At 38.5% G+C, this 22,135-nt stretch overlaps 1 protein-coding gene across 7 annotated transcripts in view; it reads right to left on the bottom strand.

Moving 5' to 3' along the window:
• LINGO2 (leucine rich repeat and Ig domain containing 2) overlaps positions 1-22,135 on the bottom strand; it is a 681,723-nt gene that overhangs the window by 5,723 nt on the left and 653,865 nt on the right. Inside the window, exon 2 of one of the 7 annotated variants that reach the window (XR_008713400.1) lies at positions 10,502-11,187. The exons of 5 other annotated variants lie outside the window; for them this stretch is intronic. The gene's annotated coding sequence lies outside the window, so the exon portion shown is untranslated. Of the gene's footprint in view, positions 1-10,501; positions 11,188-22,135 lie in introns of those variants that run through there. One more of the 7 variants, XR_008713374.1, reaches the window with a different exon arrangement.

The following is a 22,135-nucleotide window of genomic DNA, read 5'->3' as shown; positions in this document are numbered from 1 at the left end:
AACTGTACAGACTGTACATACTTGATGTATACAATTTGAGTTTGGAGATAAGTACATATCCAGGAAATCATCACCACAATCTATACCATAAACATGTGTACCATCTCCAAAAGAGGGTGGACCTTTTCTTCTTTCCTAGAAATGTATCATAGGGAAATAATTTAACTAATGTGCATAGATATTTGGTGCAGGCTTGACTATAATATAGGAAACCTGGAAATATGTAATATTAGGATCTTAGTTATATGTTAAGATACAATCATACTACAGAATATGTGGTGGTGGTGGTGTACTCGCTAAGTCGTGTCTGACTCTTGCGACCCCATGGACTATAGCCTTCCAGGTTCCTCTGTCCATGGGACTCTCCAGGCAAGAATACTGGAGTGGGGTGCCATTTCCTTTTCCAGGGGATCTTCCCAACCCAGGAATTGAACCCAGGTCTCCTGCATTGCAGGCAGATTCTTTACCAGCTGAACTATGAGGGAATATGTAGCCAATAACATGGAAGACTTAGGTCTGTACTTGTTAACATGGAAAGATGAATAGATATATACCCCTTTTTGTGTGCATGAGTATATACAAACATGTGTATTTCTATGTGTATTCCTATATATAGGAGTATAAAATTTTATATTCCTATATATAGGAATATATGTGTATAATATAAATATTAATATATATTTAATATATAGGGATATAGAAAATATGTAACATATTATAATAGTATATATAATATAGGAATTTACATATAGGAATATATGTAATATAAATATATTACAGTATATTATATATAAATATATATTCCTATATAGAAATATAGAAATATTAATATTTATAATACACTCTGTATATAATGTAATTCATAATATATAAGTATTAATACATTAATATAATATATACATTTATATATATTCACACACAAAAAGGAATATATATTTCTTAATTTTTATATAGATAGATATAGGAATATAGTTATATATATGGGGTTTCCCAGGTGGTGCTAGTGGTAAAGAATCCACTCACCAATACAGGAGACATGAGACATAGGTTTGATCCTTGGGTTGGGAAGATCCCCTGGAGGAAGAAATGGCATCCCAATCAGAATCTGCCTGCAGTGCAGGAGACCTTGGTTCGATTCCTGGATCAGGAAGATCTGCTGAAGAAGGGAGAGGCTACCCACTCCAGTATTCTGGCCTGGAGAATTTGCAAAGAGTTGGATATGACTTTCACTTTTCCAGTATTTTTGCTGGGAGAATCCCATGGACAGAGAGCCTGGCAGACTACAGCCTATGGGTTGCAAAGAGTCAGAAACAACTGGGCATCTGAGCAGAGTCATATATATAGGCAAGAACAAAACTAGGAGTATATAATGACAATGTTGACAATAGTAATTATTTTGAGATGGAAATCACCTCTAATCCCTCCATTTTCTTATAAATTTACATGCATTCTATTTTCCCCACAATATAACTTGTATTACTTTTATAATTAGAAAATAAAACTATTTTGATTTTTGAAGTTGTTTTCATATGTAAAAAGTCATAGATATATTTAACAATAAGGGATCAAATTTGTGTTGACATTTCTGAAGATTATTTGAGCTTTCAAAAAAATCTTAGCATCAGCTTGCCAATTCTAAAATCTTGCTGGGATATTGATAAGAATTGTATTGAATCTATAGTTTTTTTGTGGAGAACTGATAGTGTGACAATGTTCAGTTTTTGAATATAATGGTACTCTCAATTTATTTAGGTCTTTAATTTCCTTCAGGCTTCCCTGGTGGCTCAGACGGTAAAGCGTCTATCTGCAATGCAGGAGACCCGGGTTTGATCCCTGGGTTGGGAAGATCCCCTGGAGAAGGAAATGGTAGCCCACTCCAGTATTCTTGCTTGGAAAATCCCATGGACGGCGGAGCCTGGTAGGCTACCATCCATGGGGTCGCAAAGAGTCAGACACAACTGAGCGACTTCACTTTCAGTTTCACTTCAATTTCTTTCAGCAAATGTTTCTTCCTTTTTAACTTCTATGCCTTTATTTTTGTACCTTTCTGTGTTTGCTATTACCTCTAAGATGATGTTGAGTAGAAGTGCTGAAAGCTGTCTGCCTTATTTTGTTCCCAATATTAAGATAAATCATTCTTTTTTTTTTTTTCACCATTAAGTTTGATGTTGGCTATGTTTTAGTGTTTTTTTTTTTTTTTTTTTTTAAATAGATGCCCTTCATTAGATTGAGGAAGTTCTCTTCCTAGTTAACTAGAATTTTTTTTTTTTTTTTTTTACCATAAATGAGTTGTTGAATTTTGAAAGATGCTTTTCTGCATTTATTGAAATGGTCTTATTATTTTTCTGTATTATTATTTCAACATGGCAAATAATATTAATTTTTTGAATGTTAAACCACTTTTGAACTCCTGGTATAAAACCCACTTTGTATGAAGTCTGTGTACATACACACTTATATTAGGTTTGTTTTGCTAGTATTTGGTAAATAATTTTTCTATTTCATGAGAATCTTTTCTCTGTCTTTTACATCTCTCATGATATGTTTATGTAATATTGGTTTTTTACATCTCTTGTGATATGTTTATGTAGTATTAGTATCAGAGTAATAGAGACCTCATAAAATCAGTTGGAAAATGTTTCTTTGGCTTCTGTATTTTGAAGGGTTGGTATAGGATTGTTATTTCTTTCTAAAATATTTAATGGAATTTACCTGTGAAACCAAGAGTTTTCTTTGTGGGAATGTTTTGAAGTGTAAGTCAATTTCCTTTGTAGATATTGAAATATTTAGATTTTCTATTTCTGTTTTGTGTCAATTTTGGTAATGTGTTTAAGGAATTTGTCTATTTCATCAAGATATGAATTTATTTGGCTGAAGTCAAAGTTTCCCTGTTCTTTCAAGCTCTGTAGGTCATTGCTTTTACTCTGGATATTGGTAAGTTGTACATTTCCTTTTTCTTGATAAGCTTTGCTAGAATTTTGTCAATTTTATTGAACTTTTTTTTTTTTAGTTTCCTAGGGTAGAAACTTAGATCACTAATTTTGGGCCTTTTTCCTCCTCTAATATAAATTTTTAAAATTATAACTATTCCTTCATGCATTTTATATCCTTTCATAAACTTTAATATATTTAAAAAGACATCAGTCAAAATTTTTTTCAAAATTATTTTTCTGTTCCCATCTTTGACCTATGTACAGTGTAATTTTGAGTTAACTTCCAAATATTTAGGTCTTTTCTAAATGCTGCTGCTAAGTCACTTCAGTCGTGTCCGACTCTGTGTGACCCCATAGACGGTGGCCCACCAGGCTCCCCCGTCCCTGGGATTCTCCAGGCAAGAACACTGGAGTGGATTGCCATTTCCTTCTCCAATGCATGAAAGTGAAAAGTGAAAGTGAAGTTGCTCAGTCGTGTCCAACTCTTAGCGACCCCATGGACTGCAGCCCACCAGGCTCCGCTGTCCATGGATTTTCCAGGCAAGAGTGCTGGAGTGGGGTGCCATTGCCTTCTAGATGCTGAGTTATTTATTTTTACCAATAAATGTCAGCCTTCTGAAATCTACTGAGATTGTCTTATGGATCAGCATAGGATCAATCTCTGACCATTCCATGTGTACTTAAATGTGTATTTGCTGTTTGGTGGTGTAGTGGACCACAAAAACTGTGAAGATTAGTATGGTTGCTTATGTTAATAAGGATTGCAAAAATCTTCACTTTTTCTATGTTATTCTATATATCAGTGACAGAAATATGTGTTAAAATCTCCAGCTATGAATTTGTCTACATCTCCCTTAGTTCTGTAGCTTTTTTTCCCCTACATATTTTGAAATTCTGATATTAAGTAGATGTTTAATTTCTGATTTAGTGATTTTTTTTTTATCATGAATAGTCCATCTTTGTCTCTAGTAATACTTTTTGTCTTTAAGTCATTTTGAATGATAAATAGAGCAACTTTAGCTTTTCAAGCTTAATGTTTCCATGGTATATATTTTTCCATATGAAACTTTCAACATATTGTTATCTTTGTAGTTAAAGAGCATCTCTGCCTTTTGTTAGGTTGCTAACTCCATTTAAATAGAATATAATTACTATATGGCTGCATTTAAGCATGCCATTTTATTATATGTTGGCCATCTGTCTCTTGAATTCTTTTGTTTCTCTCATCCTCCTATCTTCTGCTTTAAACAATTAGGTTTTAAAACGTATGTTTGTTTCTGGGCCTTTTGGCTAAGATCAAGTGTAGTTTTTAAGTGTGCATTGCAATTCTTTCTGTATTTATTTACATTATTTGTTGCTGTCTGAATTAGAGTATACATCTTTAATTTACCACAATTTATACTTTTTATCGAATTGCTTCAGGTAAAATATATAGTAGACTTGCAACAGTATATTTTCATTCACAAAAGTATAGTGAGTTCCAGACAAAAGGAACAGTATGCGCAGAGGCATGAGAACAATGGAGAACACCCTGTGATTGGGGAATTAAAATATGTAGTCCAGAATGGTTTGAGCAAACCCGGAAGAGAAATGGAGGGGAAAAGAGGCTGAGAGGTAATTAGAGGAGTGATTTACAAGGGGCTTGTAAACTGTGATAAGCTGTTTGCACTTTATCCTGAGGGCAATGGCAAGCCATTAAAGTGGTTTATGCTAAGGAGTGATATGAACAGATTTACATTTGGGGAAGATTAATCTGACCGCCATGAAAAATAGACTTGCAGGAGGGGAAACCTTGAAGCTGGAAACTCAGGAGGCCGTTGCATTATTCAAACCAGAACAAAGCAGGTTCACAGGAGTAGTCTTCAGTAAGTGGACAGATTCAAGAGGTGTTTTGAGGCCGAAAGAAATGTTTTCTTTATGGATTGACTGTGAGGGGTGGAGGAGAAGAGGCAAAGATGAGTTCTAGCCTTCTGACAACTGGATGGGACCTGGTGTTATTCACTGAGATGGCAAGTTTAGTAGTAACAAGATGAGGAATTCAAGTTTCTCAAATGTGTCTGTCACTGGGTCAAGATATGTGGGCCGAAGGATTTTCCACTCTTTGAAAGTAAAATTTTTCAGATACTTTTGGGAGTATTTCTTTGGTAGGGCTGGGAAAAATGTATATTTTATTACAGATTTTATGTTCAAGATAGAAGTTTTATTTCACACTTTGTACTTTTCATTTTGATTTATGATAAAGAATGAGCCATATAAATTCCACTGCTGAGTGTAGTTTTGTCTGCTAGAGTTGCATGATCTATATATCACCAGTTAGATAAGGAGATAACTGGCATCCTATTTTTGGTTTATTTCAGTAATGGTTTGGGAAAATGTTATTTCATTGTTTGGATCCCTTAATTGGGCTCTGTGTCCAGCATGGAAATGACAGATTTAACCATGGCTGCAACTCAACCAGAAAGGAGTTCAATGAAGGTATATAGCGTTGAGTATCATTTTCCTTAAAAATTTGTTCTTTTGGTTCCAAAGTGAAGGACCATCACAAAGAAGGATGGATAAGTGCTCAGCAAGCAGACAGCTCCTCCATTCTACTTCTGTCTTTCAGCTAAGCAGAAGTAGATAATATGAGGCCATATCTCATCGCAGTTCTTTGATGTATGTAGTTTGGAAACTGTGCAGGAAGGTTGTGCTTTATTATACTTATCACAATACTTCTTAGTTTTAGTCTAGAAGGACAAACTGCTGACTCCATTTAGCTTCCACTGTCAGCAGAAGTCTTACAATCAAAGCTTGCGCTCAATGTCTGACTGTGACCATGGTCTGATAAGATGAACTTCATTTCATTGAGACTAGAGCAGGAGACTAAAATCCGCAGGAAGCCAGCTAGGGCCTTTCCATTAATTCTGATCAAAGGCTGATCTTAATTCTGATTTTTGGCTCAATGATAAGTGCCTTTTTAAACCTAGTGTACGAAGTTGGGATATTTTCTTGCTTATATTTTTTGTGCGCTGAGTATATTTTGCAACTCATTGTATTAAAGCACGAAACAAACAAAACCAAAGGACTTCACAATGGAAAGACAGAAACAATATTTGAGTGCAATATGTAACTCTGAGTTTGACATCTGTTAGCTGTGGGATGTGGGTAAGCTGATACAATATCTATGATTCTCAGTATTTCATATGCTAATTTGTGGTCATAAAGCAGGATAAATGTGATGATTAAAGGTGGTGTGTGTAAGGTGACTGCCATAATTATTTTAATGGGAGAATGGTTTGTTGAAACAGTATCTGTCAGAACATAAAGCGTTGCCAAGGAGACATGGATTTCCTCTGAAGACAGATTTGGAAGATACTGAACAAGGAAATCCTCTAAAGGATGATACAGTTATAAAGAGAAAAAAAGGAGTTTGCAATAGCTATCATTTTAAAAAACATAAAGGAGAAGAGAAAGAGATGATGATGGCTGTGTGTTGTTTAAAAAGAAAACCTAGAAGAGAGACAGCTACTTTGATAGATGCTAAGGTGATGAGAAACTTCTTATCCTGAGAATTCTATGATTAATTTAGTTTCCTGACTGGCATCTGAACAAGGGCACAAAACAATAAATGGATAGCACAGAAAGCTCTTTAAACCTTCACACAAACAAACGATAGCTTTACTGGAAATAAAAAAATGAACCTATTTCCCAAGTGGAGAGGGGTGGGTGATGAGGCAGGGAGGTGGGGGAAGAAAAGAAAGTAAAGGATTTAATAGTAAAAAAAAAAAAAAGTGTCCAAAATATATGAGATAACTTCCAGGTGTCTAAAACCATAAATTCATAAATATTGGTCTGTGTCCAAATCAGATACTGAAGAGTTGTGACAGTTGTATAAAACATTTGAAAACCAAGAGAAATCAATTTTAGCGTAAGTTGTGAAAGTCACCAGGGTTACCTAAGTTCTTTGAAGGACCTGAGTGAACTTGAGATTGAACCCCAAAGTCCCCAACCTGGTGGGAAACACTGGACTTGAACTGTTTTTCTGCAAAATGAAAATTATCTTTCTGTGTGATTTCTAGTTACCCTCCAAAGTATTTTTACCTTTTTTCTCTCAACGTATTTTTGATAGGGAGGAAATGGAAACTTTCAACATCAAGACTCTTCTTTTAATATGCAAGGAGGAAGTGGAAACGGCCAACATGAAAGCCAAATTTGGAGGATATCTGATGTGTCTTATATTTTCTAAACAAAATGGGGTGATGAAATTGCTCAGTGGTTTATGCAGGTAGGTGAACAGTTATCTACCATTGTAGATATTAATCATATGCAGATGACCAATTCTGTAAATAGCTAAAGGTAAAATTTTGATCTTGAGTCACTTGAATGGAGACTGTTAGATGCTTGCAGTTACCACTTGATTTAAAGTCTCTCTCTATATATGAAAATTAGCTGTTAATATGATTTCATGCAATGAAATTTATGTGAAATCATACAGCTAGTAAACTGGACAAGCAGGACTCATGGATGTAGTTGCATAGCACCTTAAATTTCCCCCCCTGTTTTCCCTTTATAATTAATTCAGGAGAGGTATGAAGGCAAAAGAAGAAGGGGACGACAGAGGACAAGATGGTTGGATGGCATCACTGACTTTATGGATATGAGTCTGAGTGAACTCCAGGAGTTGGTGATGGACAGGGAGGCCTGGTGTGCTGCAGTCCATGGGGTTGCAAAGAGTCGGACACGACTTACTGCCTGAGGGCCCATGAGCCTCCCAGATGACATGATAGTAAAGGACTAATATAACATCCATACTGGCTTTATCATGCCTGTTGCCCTCATTGGCATGGGGAAAATTCATTTGTAAAAATGGTGGGTAAAAACCCATCAATGTAGAGAAACCCCAGTACAGCAGCAGCTTCCTTCCCTGTACCACAGAGAGACAATCAAGCCTAACAATTATTCTCTAGATTTCTTAGGAAGAAGTCAGACCAAAGTCATGGTGTGCCCTGAACTACAGTGGAAGACTGAAGGATTCCAGCAGAGCCTGTTGAAGCACTTACCTCCTGACCTGTGAAGAAAGGGTAAGCACCCTTCTTGCTTGTGAGTTATTTGCCTAAGATTATACAGCCCTAGTCAGTAACAGTGCAGGTGGCGCGAGCGGTAAAGAACCCACCTGCCAATGCAGGAGACTTAAGAGGCATGGGTTCCATCCCTGGGGTGGGAAGATCCCCTGGAGGAGGGCATGGCAACCCACTCCAGTATTCTTGCCTGGAGAATCCCATGGACAGAGGAGCCTGGCAGATTATGGTCCAGAGGGCCGCAAGGAGTCGGACACAACTGCAGCCATTTACCATGTATGTACAGTCAGTTATGGAGCCAGTATTTCTGTGCACTTTTTACTTCAAAGGCAGAGTTCTCACCCTTTACCCTGTACTTCTTCCATCCTTTCTCACACATTTTCACTGTATACAATTCATCTCAAAGAAATAGCAACTATAACTATTTTTGTTACAAAAAAATTTAATAGTAATGTTTCCTTTTAACAACAGAGAAAACCACAAAATTCCCTCATCCTCCCTCTGGGCTATGCTTTGGTATCTTTTTTCATGGTTCTGAAACGGCTTTCCACTGGACTCTATCTACTTCAAAACATGAGTTCATTTTGTATTCAAGTGACTAGTAAACAATTAGCAAAGCTTGTCCTAAGTCATCAATTAATAGTTTCTGTTTAATCTTTCCTGAAACCAGAGAGCCCTCTGTTCTTGTATTTATTTTGATCTCTTTGAAATGCAAATCATTTGCTCTTCTGCTCTAGTTCTGAGTCTCCTTTTGGCCTACATAGAAATACTTGGACATAAAGAAGATGCCTGTTCTAGTTAAACCTTTGAGAGATGAAAATGGTTTTTGTGTAGCTTTGAGATGTATCTCTTTGAAATTAATGTTATTAAATGTAGGGTAGTTGGCTCAAGATGCCTGATGGTCTCAGAAATATATTATGAAGTGCTTCAAATCTATACGGCAGTATAAGTTAATGGCTAAGAACTTAGGTATGCAATAATAAAAATGTGTTTATATCTTAGCCCTTTCTTAGTCTCAGTTTTCTTACCTCTAAAATGGGAATAATTGTAACTAAACTTGGGCTTCCCTGGTAACCTAGTAGGTTATTGTAACAGTAAAATGTGAGAGTGTATATGAAGTCGGCACTCCATACACGTTAACTAATAATATTGTTATTATTCAGAGAAAGAGAAACATTATTAAGTGATATCTCCTAGACATGTAAACTCTCAACTGAAAAGAGTACTTACAAACATTTCCCCAGTAAAGAGTTGCCTTCAGGGACATGCAATCTGAAAGCACTGGATTAGTTTATTAAGGTAGATATTCATGTCTGTTAAGTATCTCATATTACAAATGAGCAAACTGAGGTGACCACAATCTTGGGCAAAAATTCCTATTAATAAGTTACTTAAATCCCTCTGAAAATAGAGTTAGGAAGAGCTATAAAATAAATGCCTCCCTATGGAATGAAAAAAAAGGTTGGCTGCGTTCTGTGGTAATTATCCCTCAGGATCCACCGAGGCCAAGCCCTATGAAATATGTGACCACAGGGGTCCATTTCTTATTATTAAGAAATTTTACTTGGGAAAATAACAGAATTCTTCTCTATTTGATCTTAAGATTTAAGGATCTGAAGGGGCAACTACTTATCTATTGTTCCATGAAAAACTGGACTTTGAAGTGTGGGTATTCCCGGATGAAGGAACTCCCTCTGGAGATTACCTGGTTTTAATTAGTTGGTGCTGCATCACCAAGACCTTTTTGAAAGCTCCTCAGACAAGATAGCTTTCTCAAATCCCATATGGAACATTCTGGAAATGAACACATATAAATTTCTTCTAGCTGTTGTAACACAGTAGTTTAAGCCAGTAGTTTATTAATTAGTTCGGCTTCAAGAAACACTAAGGGACTTGTGCCTGTGCCTTTCGTAGCTCCACATTTTCCTAGACCTTTTAAGTCCTTGCCATGCTCCATTTTCAGATGGAGAAAGACCAAGAGGATTCCGGGTAAGAGGTTTTCATGAACCAAACCTGACAATAGCACTCATCATTTTTGCTGTCATTTCACTCACCAGAATTCAGTCATGTGGGTACACCTATGCATGGGAGTCTGGGAAATGAAGTTTAGCTATGTGCCTATGAGGAAGAGGAAGCAGGCTTGGTAAGTAGCTAGCTATTCTCTGCCAATATATAGAGATATAGATATTAAGTAACAATTTAGTATGCATGGCAGAGAAGGCGATGGCACCCCACTCCAGTACTCTTGCCTGGAAAATCCCATGGATGGAGGAGCCTGGTAGGCTGCAGTCCATGGGGTCGCGAAGAGTCGGACACGACTGAGTGACTTCACTTTCATGCATTGGAGAAGGAAATGGCAACCCACTCCAGTGTTCCAGGGATGGGGAGCCTGGTGGCTGCCGTCTACGGGGTTGCACAGAGTCGGACACGACTGAAATGACTTATCAGTAGCAGTAGTATGCATGGATATATTTTAAGCTTCTATTGTTTATTTATAAGTTAATTCTTGAAAGGCTGTAGGCATCTGGAAAATTATCTGTTTAAAATATCATTGCAGTTTTACATTCAGCGGTTTTGCTTGTATTTCTCCAAATGTAAAAAAAAAAAAAACAAATATCTTGCCACATGACAGTTATATCAATAAGCACCAGATTTGACCTGTAATTGCCAGATAGAGAATTGCACCTAAAATTTCCATTTATGTGCCTATTCTGTTAAGAACATTGTCATATTACTAATAATGACTTAGTATATCTAGGTATAACTCAGTCGTTTTTTGATTCCTGGGTGATAGGAATTTTATCATTTTTTTAGTGACTTTGTAGATGAGAAAATGAAAGCAAATGATTTTATTTTCAAGCCATATGGCAAAAAAGCTAGCTAAGAATGCATAATTTTTATATTCCAAGACAATAGATTTGCCTCTAATTTTAGTAGACACTTGGGGATTTTCCTTTATTTTAGCAATTAACTGATGACTGATGCGAAGAACTGACTCATTTGAAAAGACCCTGATGCTGGGAAAGATTGAAAGCAGGAGGAGAAGGGGACGACAGAGGATGAGATGGTGAAGGCCAGGGAAGCCTGGCGTGCTGCAATCCATGGGGTCACAAAGAATCGGAGGTGACTGAGCGACTGAACTGAAATTGATGACGGCCAAATGATTTCTTGAATTTTCTCCAGAAAAGAGTGGAAGACTGTCAAAAAAGAAAGTACATGCAGTTCAGCTCAGTAAACACATTCCAAGTACCTTCTGTGTTCAAGACAGAGAGCTACGGATGTAGAGTTGAGTAAATTTGATTCTTGTTCTCAAACAGTTAATAGTCTAGTAGGGAAACTGAATCATTAATTTGTTTACTGGACAATTTTCTCAAATTGGAATCAAATTACAATTTAACATCAAAGATGCATTTTACTGTATTATTTAATATGCTGGAATATTGCATAAAGCAATGTCTAGTCATGGAGAAGTAATTACATTATCTGTGATTCATCTCCTTAAACTGACTATTATATAGGAATTAAAATCATGGTTATGGGAGATATTTAATAACTTGGAAAATGTTTACATGCAGAACTGTTAAGTGAAAAAAGTGGGATATAAATTTATACCTATATTGTGAATATAATAAAGGGGAAATATCCTTATGCATCAAACAAAAGATTGTAAAAAAATACAACAAAGTGTTAGAATAAATATCCAGCAACACTCTATCAATTGTGTTTTTGTTTTAAAAATGTGTTCAACACGCATTATATTACTTTTGAAAAGATAGAACATAAAAATATAATGAAAGCACTTTAAAAAGCAATCACAGTAAGCCTCTGCTGCCGTGACTAACTGATACATAGACATGAACTAATGCACCTTTCACTTAATCAGCCCACATTACAGAGTAGAAGGTAGGTACCATTTCTGGTTACTATTTCTGTTTTCCCTCTCAGTATTATACTGCCCCATGACTACCTGATGATTTCCTACCATATATTATTTTTGTACATGTTGTGTCTTCCCTACTGGATTCTTTGCTTATTGACTTGACATCCAAGTGTGTTAATGAAATAGCAGCTTCAGCCACGGCGCCTCCGACCACAAGCATAGGGTCAGCGGGAAAGAAAGGATTCAAGTCATGGATGCTAGAAAGGGAATGACACATAAGCCTCAGCCTACATGGTCTGTGCGGTAGCTCTGTTCATATATGAACGTGCTTATTCTTGTCCTGAAGGGAAGTCAGTGCAGTGTGCTTATGCCCAACAGTGTCCTGTACAAAGCGTGGCAGCCCTTTAATACTGGGTACTAGGAACAGGAACATGATGTTTCTAGATACCAGGCCTTGGTTACCATGGCGTGATTCGTGTGGAGTCAGTGTGTGAGGTGCACTGATTATTTCAATCACCTCATTTTTAAAACTTACTTAAATACCCTAAAAGTAAGAATTCACTGTACAATTTTAATGGAAAACCAGAATGGAAAATAGTGAATGGAAATTAATTTTAAAAATATAAACAATGGAAACAGAATTATATCACATTCTAGTTACAATTTCTTGTCTTCCCAGGCTATGTGCCAGAGACCTGATCTCCATGTGGATAATGGTCAGGGATAGACAGGTGTTAAAACCAAGTCTTCTTCCGTATAATTAGAGGATTGACGGTACACTTAAAAGGGAGTAGCTTCAGCTCATTAATTCAGGGTTACTAAACATTTTGTACCTCCTAAAATGAGGGGATCACATTGCAATGCATCCCATACTTCGGGAAATACATGCAAGGCTTAGGCAATGAGCTTTTCACTTCTGATATTTCAGTTGTCAGAATTCTATAGGAGCAATGACACAGAAGGATAACTTCATAGCGCCAGATACCTGACAAGTGCTGGAAGAGGGACTTGCACCCAGGCCTCTGTCTATACTCCCAACAGCCTCTAACACCCTCTCCTCTCCACGCAGCACTGGGCACCTCTTTTCATTTTGCTGCCAATAAAGTATTCATGAATAATCTGTCATTCAATTGAGTTATTTCCAATGAGGGAATACAGAAATCACATCTCAATTTCCATTGAAATATATAAACAGGGCTGAAAACTGTCATTTATATATATATACATATGTGTGTTTTAGATTGGGTTGGTTAACTATGTGTCTCCTTGGAGACTATAATACATGTTTATATATACACACTACATATACAATGTATGTGAGTGTCTGTCTATGTATAGATATTTAGATATACATACTAGGAAGGCTTACATATATTTGCTAGTTTATATTTTGGTAAAAATCTCTAGAATCATAGGGAATCACATATTATGTTTACCTTTATGCAATATACATGCTGCATTCGGATAAACTGTCTCAAAAGAAAACCAATAAATGGCTCAGAAAACGAGATTTTTATGACTAAGAATGAAGGTGAAAAAGTATGAAAGAGCTTGGAGTATAAAACAGCATATATAAGGAAGGAAATCTAGCAATTTAAATTTGTTTCATGGAAAACAATGTCATTTGAGGTTTTAATTCATCCAATTCAGGGGTATAATTCATAGGGTATATTTATGTGAACCTCTGGTTGAGTATTTAAAACCAGGTGAAATCTTAATTGATTCTCAGATAATATCACTGTGATTTAAGCTAGACCAGTTAGTACCTAATAGTGTGTGGCCAGGCTTCAGCAATACATGAACCGTGAACTTCCAGTTGTTCAAGCTGGTTTTAGAAAAGGCAGAGGAACCAGAGACCAAATTGCCAACATCCGCTGGATCATGGAAAGAGCAAGGGAGTTCCAGAAAAACATCTATTTCTGCTTTATTGACTATGCCAAAGCCTTTGACTGTGTGGATCACAATAAACTGTGGACAATTCTGAAAGAGATGGGAATACCAGACCACCTGACCTGCCTCTTGAGAAACCTATATGCAGGTCAGGAAGCAACAGTTAGAACTGGACATGGAACAACAGACTGGTTCCAAATAGGAAAAGGAGTACATCAAGGCTGTATATAGTCACCCTGCTTATTTAACTTCTATACAGAGTACATCATGAGAAACGCTGGGCTGGAAGAAGCACAAGCTGGAATCAAGATTGCAACCTCAGATATGCAGATGACACCACCCATATGGAAGAAAGTGAAGAGGAACTCAAAAGCCTCTTGATGAAAGTGAAAGTGGAGAGTGAAAAAGTTGGCTTAAAACTCATTCAGAAAACAAAGATCATGGCATCTGGTCCCATCACTTTATGGGAAATAGATGGGGAAACAGTGGTAACAGTGTTATTTTTTTGGGCTCCAAAATCACTGCAGATGGTGACTGCAGCCATGAAATTAAAAGACGCTTACCCCTTGGAAGGAAAGTTATGACCAACCTAGATAGCATATTGAAAAGCAGAGACATTAGTTTGCCGACAAAGGTCCGTCTAGTCAAGGCTATGGTTTTTCCAGTGGTCATGTATGGATGGAGAAGGCAATGGCACCCCACTCCAGTACTCTTGCCTGGAAAATCCCATGGATGGAGGGCCTGGTAGGCTGCAGTCCATGGGCTTGCTAAGAGTTGGACACGACTGAGCGACTTCACTTTCACTTTTTATTTTCATGCATTGGAGAAGGAAATGGCAACCCAGTCCAGTGTTCTTGCCTGGAGAATCCCAGGGACGGGGGAGCCTGGTGGGCTGCCGTCTATGGGGTCGCACAGAGTCGGACACGACTGAAGCGACCTAGCAGCAGCAGCAGTAGCATGTATGGATGTGAGAGTTGGACTGTGAAGAAGGCTGAGCACCAAAGAATTGATGCTTTTGAACTGTGGTGTTGGAGAAGACTCTTGAGAGTCCCTTGGACTGCAAGGAGATCCAACCAGTCCATTCTGAAGGAGATCAGCCCTGGGATTTCTTTGGAAGGAATGATGCTAAAGCTGAAACTCCAGTACTTTGGCCACCTCATGCGAAGAGTTGACTCATTGGAAAAGACTCTGATGCTGGGAGGGATTGGGGGCAGGAGGAGAAGGGGACGACAGAGGATGAGATGACTGGATGGCATCACTGACTCGATGGACGTGAGTCTGAGTGAACTCCGGGAGTTGGTGATGGACAGGGAGGCCTGGTGTGCTTTGATTCATGGGGTGGCAAAGAGTCGGACACGACTGAGCGACTGAACTGAGAGAGAAAGCAATCTTAACAATTTCTGGTACAAATTATTTATAGGCCTTAAGTATATCCCCATATTATATTTCAAAATGATGACAGAGTATTACATGCTTACTTTATATGCATTATATTATTTAGTCCTCAAAATAATCTCTGAGATAGGAACTGTACTTTTTTCTGTACTTTAATTTTCTGTAGATAAGGAAACTGAGACTCTAGGTCAAATTTAATGCCAAGGTCATTCAGCCAAGAAGTAGTACAAGTGGTATTTAAACAGAGGTGTCTGTGGCTCTAAAGCCCTTGTTATTCTGGTAAAAGCAGCCCTGGGTGGTAGGTGGTATTATGCCTATTCTCTTAGAATATACAGTTGAGCCTTAGGGAGAGCAGAGGTGGCAGGGCAAGGATTCTAACCCAGCTCTGTCATCGACTCCAAAGCCAGCTGAGCTTCCTCCGCCCATCTTTGTGAAAACATAGGTCTGCCATAGCAGAGAAACAAACAGCTGCTTTCAACATATGTTATGAATTACATAAGCAGCATTTGTTATACAGTTGGTTTTAGCTTCACTAAGGCCTCATAATGTTTTATTAACATTGCATGTTCTCACCATAGCAAAACTCAAGGTAGGAGGGAAGTCCACACGTGTCTACTCTGGTGATCTAGGTTTTACATTATACAGGTAGAATGACCACAGAGGACGCCACCCAAATTGGGAGTGTCCTGTGAAGGGATGGGGGCACTATGCATATAATATTCTAGGCAACAGGAGAAAAACCCCAGCTGTCCCAGTCAAAGATGGCCACTACGCTGGGAGCATGTAGATTTCCCTCCTGATGGTCCTGCACGTGTTTCTCTTGGTTCAGGGGTTCTAACTAGTCTTCTGGATGCTTATCTCAAAACTGAGTTCTTTCAATACAAATATGAAGAACAAACACATTCTTTGATGTTGATTAATCTAGTTTTAGAAAAAAAAAAAGTCTAAGATCAAGTAAGTAGTCTGGGGATTAGAACTGAGCAAATTTTAATATTTGAGGGCTAGGATATCTTTACAGCCAGAGGACTAGAACAGTAAGAAGTTACTCTAAGTAAACAACATTGGTTGTTGTGTTCTGCTTGTGCTATGGGAAGAGTGATGCTTATGAATTCTATTAAATCCCAAGGAAATTTTGCTTTTGACTCTCAATTCTTGTCCTGAAGTTCAGTGTGAGAAATTCTGTACAGTGGACTGTCCTACTTTCTGCTGCTGCTGCTAAGTCGCTTCAGTCGTGTCCAACTCTGTGCGACCCCATAGATGGCAGCCCAACAGGCTCCCCCGTCCCTGGGATCCTCCAGGCAAGAACACTGGAGTGGGTTGCCATTTCCTTCTCCAATGCATGAAAGTGAAAAGTGAAAGTGAAGTCATGTCCGACTCTTAGCGACTCCATGGACTACAGCCCACCAGGCCCTCCGTCCATGGGATTTTCCAGGCAAGAGTACTGGAGTGGGGTGCCATTGCCTTCTCCATCCTACTTTCTACCAACAATCTTATAATGGGAAGCTGAGTTCAAAGACTTGGAATGGCCAACCAGTTATCAAGAAATCAGGCATGATGATATGCCAGGAAATAGACACATCATGAAAACAGATAACATGGAAAGGGAACAGGAAGGTTTGGACAATCTTATCTGACTCCTTAACCATAGCATGTAAACTCAAGAATTGTCAGTTTCATAAGGTCAAGGATAATACCTCTACCTACCAGCTATTTATTGAGATTTTTAAGTGAATTAAGTACATGGAGTAGTTGACAGACAGGAAGCCCCATAGCAAATCTTGGTTCTTTCCTCTTTTTACTTAAAATAGCAAAGGAACACCCCAAGTTCTATAACAAGACTTTGAATTTTTCATAATCATCTAAAAAGGTCAGAATTTTTCTTTTCTTTTCCTTTCCTCCCTCCGTTTTCCTTCCTTCTTTCTTATTCCATTTTCCTCCTTTCTTCCTACTCTCCCTTACCTCCTTCCCCTCTTATTCAAACAAAGACTTAAGATGACCAAAATATTATAAAATGTAACCTCCTGCATACACAAAACAATTTGATGGAATTAGAAACTTCTAAAAATTAATCATTATCAAAATTAACCATTTAATTAATCATAAGTTTGTTTATAAGACCTTCAGGGATGGATTTCAATGACCACCTCTCTCATAAAGCTAACACTTAAAGAATATACAAACTGAGGCGTGAATTTTTCCATGTGGAAAACAAAATTCTCTGTACCAGATACATGAATATTAACTTCAGGTAAAATGCTCTTCAAATTTAATTTGATTCCTTAAAAACAAAAATGTTGGAATATGTACATATGTTGTAAGTCCTTTACTATCCTTAGATGGAAACTTCTGTGTTACTGTTCATGTTTATTTTTATTCCTTTCTTTGACCCTCTCCCTGTAGGCCTTCAGTAATGGTCCTGAAATGGAACCAAAGTCACAGAAGAATTTATAAAAGGGGAATGAAGGTATGTAGGTAATAGAGTTGAGGAATCAAACTCCTTTGTTTTGCTTTAGGAGATGGTGAGGGCATCTGAGGATTTATTGTATGAATATAATTTTCCAGTACTTTTTAGCATCAGCAGCTGGGTTCCGGTAATTGAACTCTGATTACTGCATAAAGAAGTGAAAAATAGATGTTAATTAGATAAAATTGTCAGAAGAGAACAGCAATGTTTAGAAAACCTGGGACATGAGAAAGACAGGCTTTCTTCAAGTTTATTTAATGAGAAAAAGTTTAATCCTCTTTTCTCTGTCTTCCCAGAAGCCCTCCTAAGAGTCCTCCAACAACCTCTGTCTGTCCTGAACATGTCAGTGCTCCACGGTACAGAGTCTGGTGTAATGCTGACCTGTCCAATGAGAGAACCCTTGGGAGGCCACAGGCTTCCCAGCTGGTGCTAGTGGTGGAGAACCCGCCTGCCAGTACAGCAGATGCAAGAGACTCTGGTTTGATCCCTGGGCAGAGAAGACCCCCTGGAGGAGGAAATGACAACCCACCCCAGTATTTTGCCAGGAGAATCCCATGGACAGAGGAGCCTGGCAGGCTCTTGTCCATAGAGTTGCAAAGAGTCGGACATGACTGAAGCAACTTTAGCATGCTCCCACGCATCACCACCACCAATCCACAATCTCTTCACCAGTGAGGTCAATTTAAAGGCTTTATTATCTGACATGCAAGTAGAAATTTGGGGGTATTCTAGATGAAAGAGTTGAGTTTGCACTTTCTGGACCAGTGAGAAGGAAGGTCCTGGGCTGCATGATGCAATGCCGGAGAGAAGATGCTTTGAGCTGCAGTCCTCTATGACATTCCTCTGGGTCCCTTTCCAGTCTTCCTAGGATTGAGGTCAAATCTTTTATTTCTCTGCATTCTTTTATTAGGAGTCATCACAGTTCTTTAGAGAAAGCTTTTGGGTGGGTGTTGAGTGCGGGGCCCTGTGCAGTTTGTAGACGGAGAGGAATATATGGAAACATAAGGCAGAGTCAGCTTGCTATGAAGTCACCAAAGGCCTGCAGGCACTATTTACTGGGACAATGGGAAAGCCCTTGAACCAACTGCAGCACAATCCGCACAAGGCCAGTGACTGTTCCTTGCCACATAGTATTGCATGCTTTTATTTGGGATTATCAGAGCACTAAAAGTTCCCAGAGGAACAGCATTGTTCTTCCTGTTTACGGAATGCCATTTTTGACCAATAGTTGGGTTTCACAAACAAGAAGTAGGTAATTAAAACAGAATGTAATGCCTTTGATTTACTCACAAGTTGAAACTGCAGCCATCAGTAAGGTGAGGGAAGAGAGCTAATTTCTTGCTTAGCACTCTAGGGGAGAAAAGGGTCAATAGGGCAAATATATGAATACTGTTCCTCAACTTAAGTGGGGAATTCCAAGGCTATTTAATGCTAGAAAATCTCGAAATGCTACTTGATTTTTGGAAACATTTGCTATAGGAGTCAAAGATAGGAGATTTAGAAACAGTGTGATAACTTATCAAATGTGCCCGAGACATTCTCCACATGCTTCATTTTGTTGCCAGAGAAGTTATTAAATATCTAGACTTCTGATTTGCATTCTAGGACTATAAAAGTAAGGACCTGGGGTCATTTTTTCTTCACCATGTGTTTAGCTTTGGAGACTCTGACTACAGAAATAATTATTTAGATACTTAATAGTAAAGGGATGAGAGATAAATCCTGTGTGTCTAATCCACATTTTTGGTTACTGGCAAGAATTCAGTGATTAAAGCTAAGAAGTCAATACTGTGATTAACTTTCTATTTAATGTGCCAGTCTTAATAATGTACTATTTAATAAAATATCTTTCTTTTTAGCAGTGCCTGCCTGCCTGCTCAGTCTCTGCAGTTGTGCCTGTTAAGGACAATGTGTATGTTTGGTTTGGGATACCTGACCTACAGAAACAGTACTGTGTTGGTAAATGTTTAACAACCAGTTTTCTCCTGTTTTCCAGTGATTACTGATTTCTGTGATGCAAATACTCCCACTAAATCCCATACCTCCTTGACATAATATCAGCACATTTATATCAGCATATTGTCTCTTGCAAAGCTGGTACAATTTGCATCCAACATAGTAGTAACCAAATCCTACTGCTTTGAATTAAATAACTTCATATATACTAATAGGGCAATATTTTATATATAGAATATAATTTTGTATATAAACTGTGTGTGATCAAATGTGGCAACAAATTCCTTATATTAAAAAAAATTGTTACTGATTGGAGGGCGGAGGGACAAGATGGAGTACAACTTGAGCTCATCTCCTCTCACAAAATCACCAAAATCATAATTGCTGAACAACTATTGACAAGACTGGAACCTACCAAAAAAGATATTCTACATCCAAAGAAGCCACATTGAGACAGCAGGAGGGGTGCTTTAGTGAGATAATCAAATTCTCTCTCCACTGGGTGGGTGACCCACAAACTGGAAAATAACTATATCATAGAGGTTCTCCCACAGGAGTGAGAGTTCTGAGTCCCACTCCAGCTTCCCAGCTGGAGGGCTGGCATCAGGAGGAGCACCCTCTGGCTTTGAAGGCTAGTGGGGTTTGAGTGCAGACACTCTGGAGGACTGCAGAGACAGAGACTTCACTCTTGGAGGGCACACACAAGGTTTCTCATGCACTGGGACTCAGGGCTAAGCAGTGACTCCTAGGAAACTGTGCCAGACCTACCGGGGTCTTAGAGGATCTCCTGAGGAGGCGGAGGATGGATGTGGCTCAAACCACAGGTAGGGACAAGGATGTTGGTGGCAGAGCCCCAGGGAATATCCATCAACATGAACTCTCCCAGAGGTTGCCATTTTGGTGACCTGAAGTGAAAGTCACTCAGTCATGTCCAACTGTTTGCGACCCCGTTGATTATACAGTCCATGGAATTCTCCAGGCCAGAATACTGGAGTAGGTAGCCTTTCCTGTCTCCAGGGGATCTTCCCAACCCAGGGATCGAACCCAGGCCTGCTGCATTGGAGATGGACTCTACCAGCTGAGCTACAAGGGAAGCCCAAGAATACTGGAGTGGGTAGCCTATCCTTTCTCCAGCAGATCTTCCCAGCCCAGGAATTGAACTGGGGTCTTGTGCACTGCAGACAGATTCTTTACCAACTGAGCTATCATGGAAGCCCTGACCCCACCCAATAGCCTGCAGGCTCCAGCGTTGGAACACTTCAGTTAAAACGACAAACAGTGGGAACACAGCCCCACCTGTCAGAAAACAGGCTTCCTAAAGTCATCTTGAGTCCACAGGGGCCTCTAAACACACTGCTTGACATGACCCTGTTTACTAGTGGGGCTACACCCAGATTCACCCACTAGGGGGCAGACAACAGAAGAAAGAGAAACTACAACTCTGCAGCCTGCAGAAAGACCATAAACAGAGTTAAGTTAGACAAAATGAGACAGGAGAGAAAATCTTCCAGATGAAGGAACAGGATAAAATCCCAGAAGAACAACTAAGTGATGTGGAGATAGGCGATCTACCTGAAAAATAATTCAGAGCAATGACGATAAAGATGATCCAAGATTTTGGAAAAAGAATTGAGGCACAGACTGAGAAGGTATCAAAAAATGCTTAATGATAAGCTAAAAGATTTAAAGAACAAACAAAAGGAGATGAACAATACAATCCCTGAAATAAAAAAATATACTGGAAGGAATCAACATCAGAGTAAATGAGGCCAAAGAACGAATAAGTCACCTGGAAGACAGAATGGTGGAAATAACTGCTGTGGAACAGAATAAAGAAAAAAAAGAGTGAAAAAAGGACAGTCTCAGAGACCTCTGGGAAAATATTAAACACAACAATATTTGCATTATAGGAGTCCCAGAAGTGGGGGTGGGGGGGAGAGGGCCTGAGAACATATTTGAATAGAAAATCATCAAAAACTTCCCTAACATGGGAAAGGAAACACTCTCAAGTCCAGGAAGTGCAAAAAGTCCAATACAGGATAAGCCCAAGTCCAGCATGCTGAGACACATATTAATCAAATGGACAAAATTTAAAGCCAAGGAGAAAATACTACAACAACAAGGCAAAAGCAATAAATAAAGATACAAGGGAATCCCCATAAGGTTATCAGCTGATTTTTCAGCAGGAACTCTGCAAGCCAGAACGGAGTGGCATGATATATTTAAAGGGATGAAAGGGAAAAGCCTACAACGAAGAATACTCTACCCAGCAGGACTCGTTCAGACTCGAAAGAGAAATCAAGAACTTTACAGACAAGCAAAAACTAAGAAATTCAGCACCACCAGAACAGCTCTTCAACAAATGCTTCTCAAAGCAGAAAAGAAAAAGGCATAACTAGGAACAAGAAACTTACAAATACTCATTGTAATTTTGCTCACTGATAAAGGCAAATATTCAGTAAAAGTAGGAAATCATCTACACACAACTATGGTATCAAAACCAGCAGTTGTGAAAAGAGAGTACAAATGCAAGATACTGGGAACGCATTTGAAACTAAGA

This window comes from Bubalus kerabau, chromosome 4 (assembly GCF_029407905.1).
Source record: "Bubalus kerabau isolate K-KA32 ecotype Philippines breed swamp buffalo chromosome 4, PCC_UOA_SB_1v2, whole genome shotgun sequence".
Taxonomy (NCBI): Eukaryota; Metazoa; Chordata; class Mammalia; order Artiodactyla; family Bovidae; genus Bubalus; species Bubalus kerabau.
Note: the sequence above shows the minus strand (reverse complement) of the source record. Positions and strands in the feature narration are given on the sequence as shown.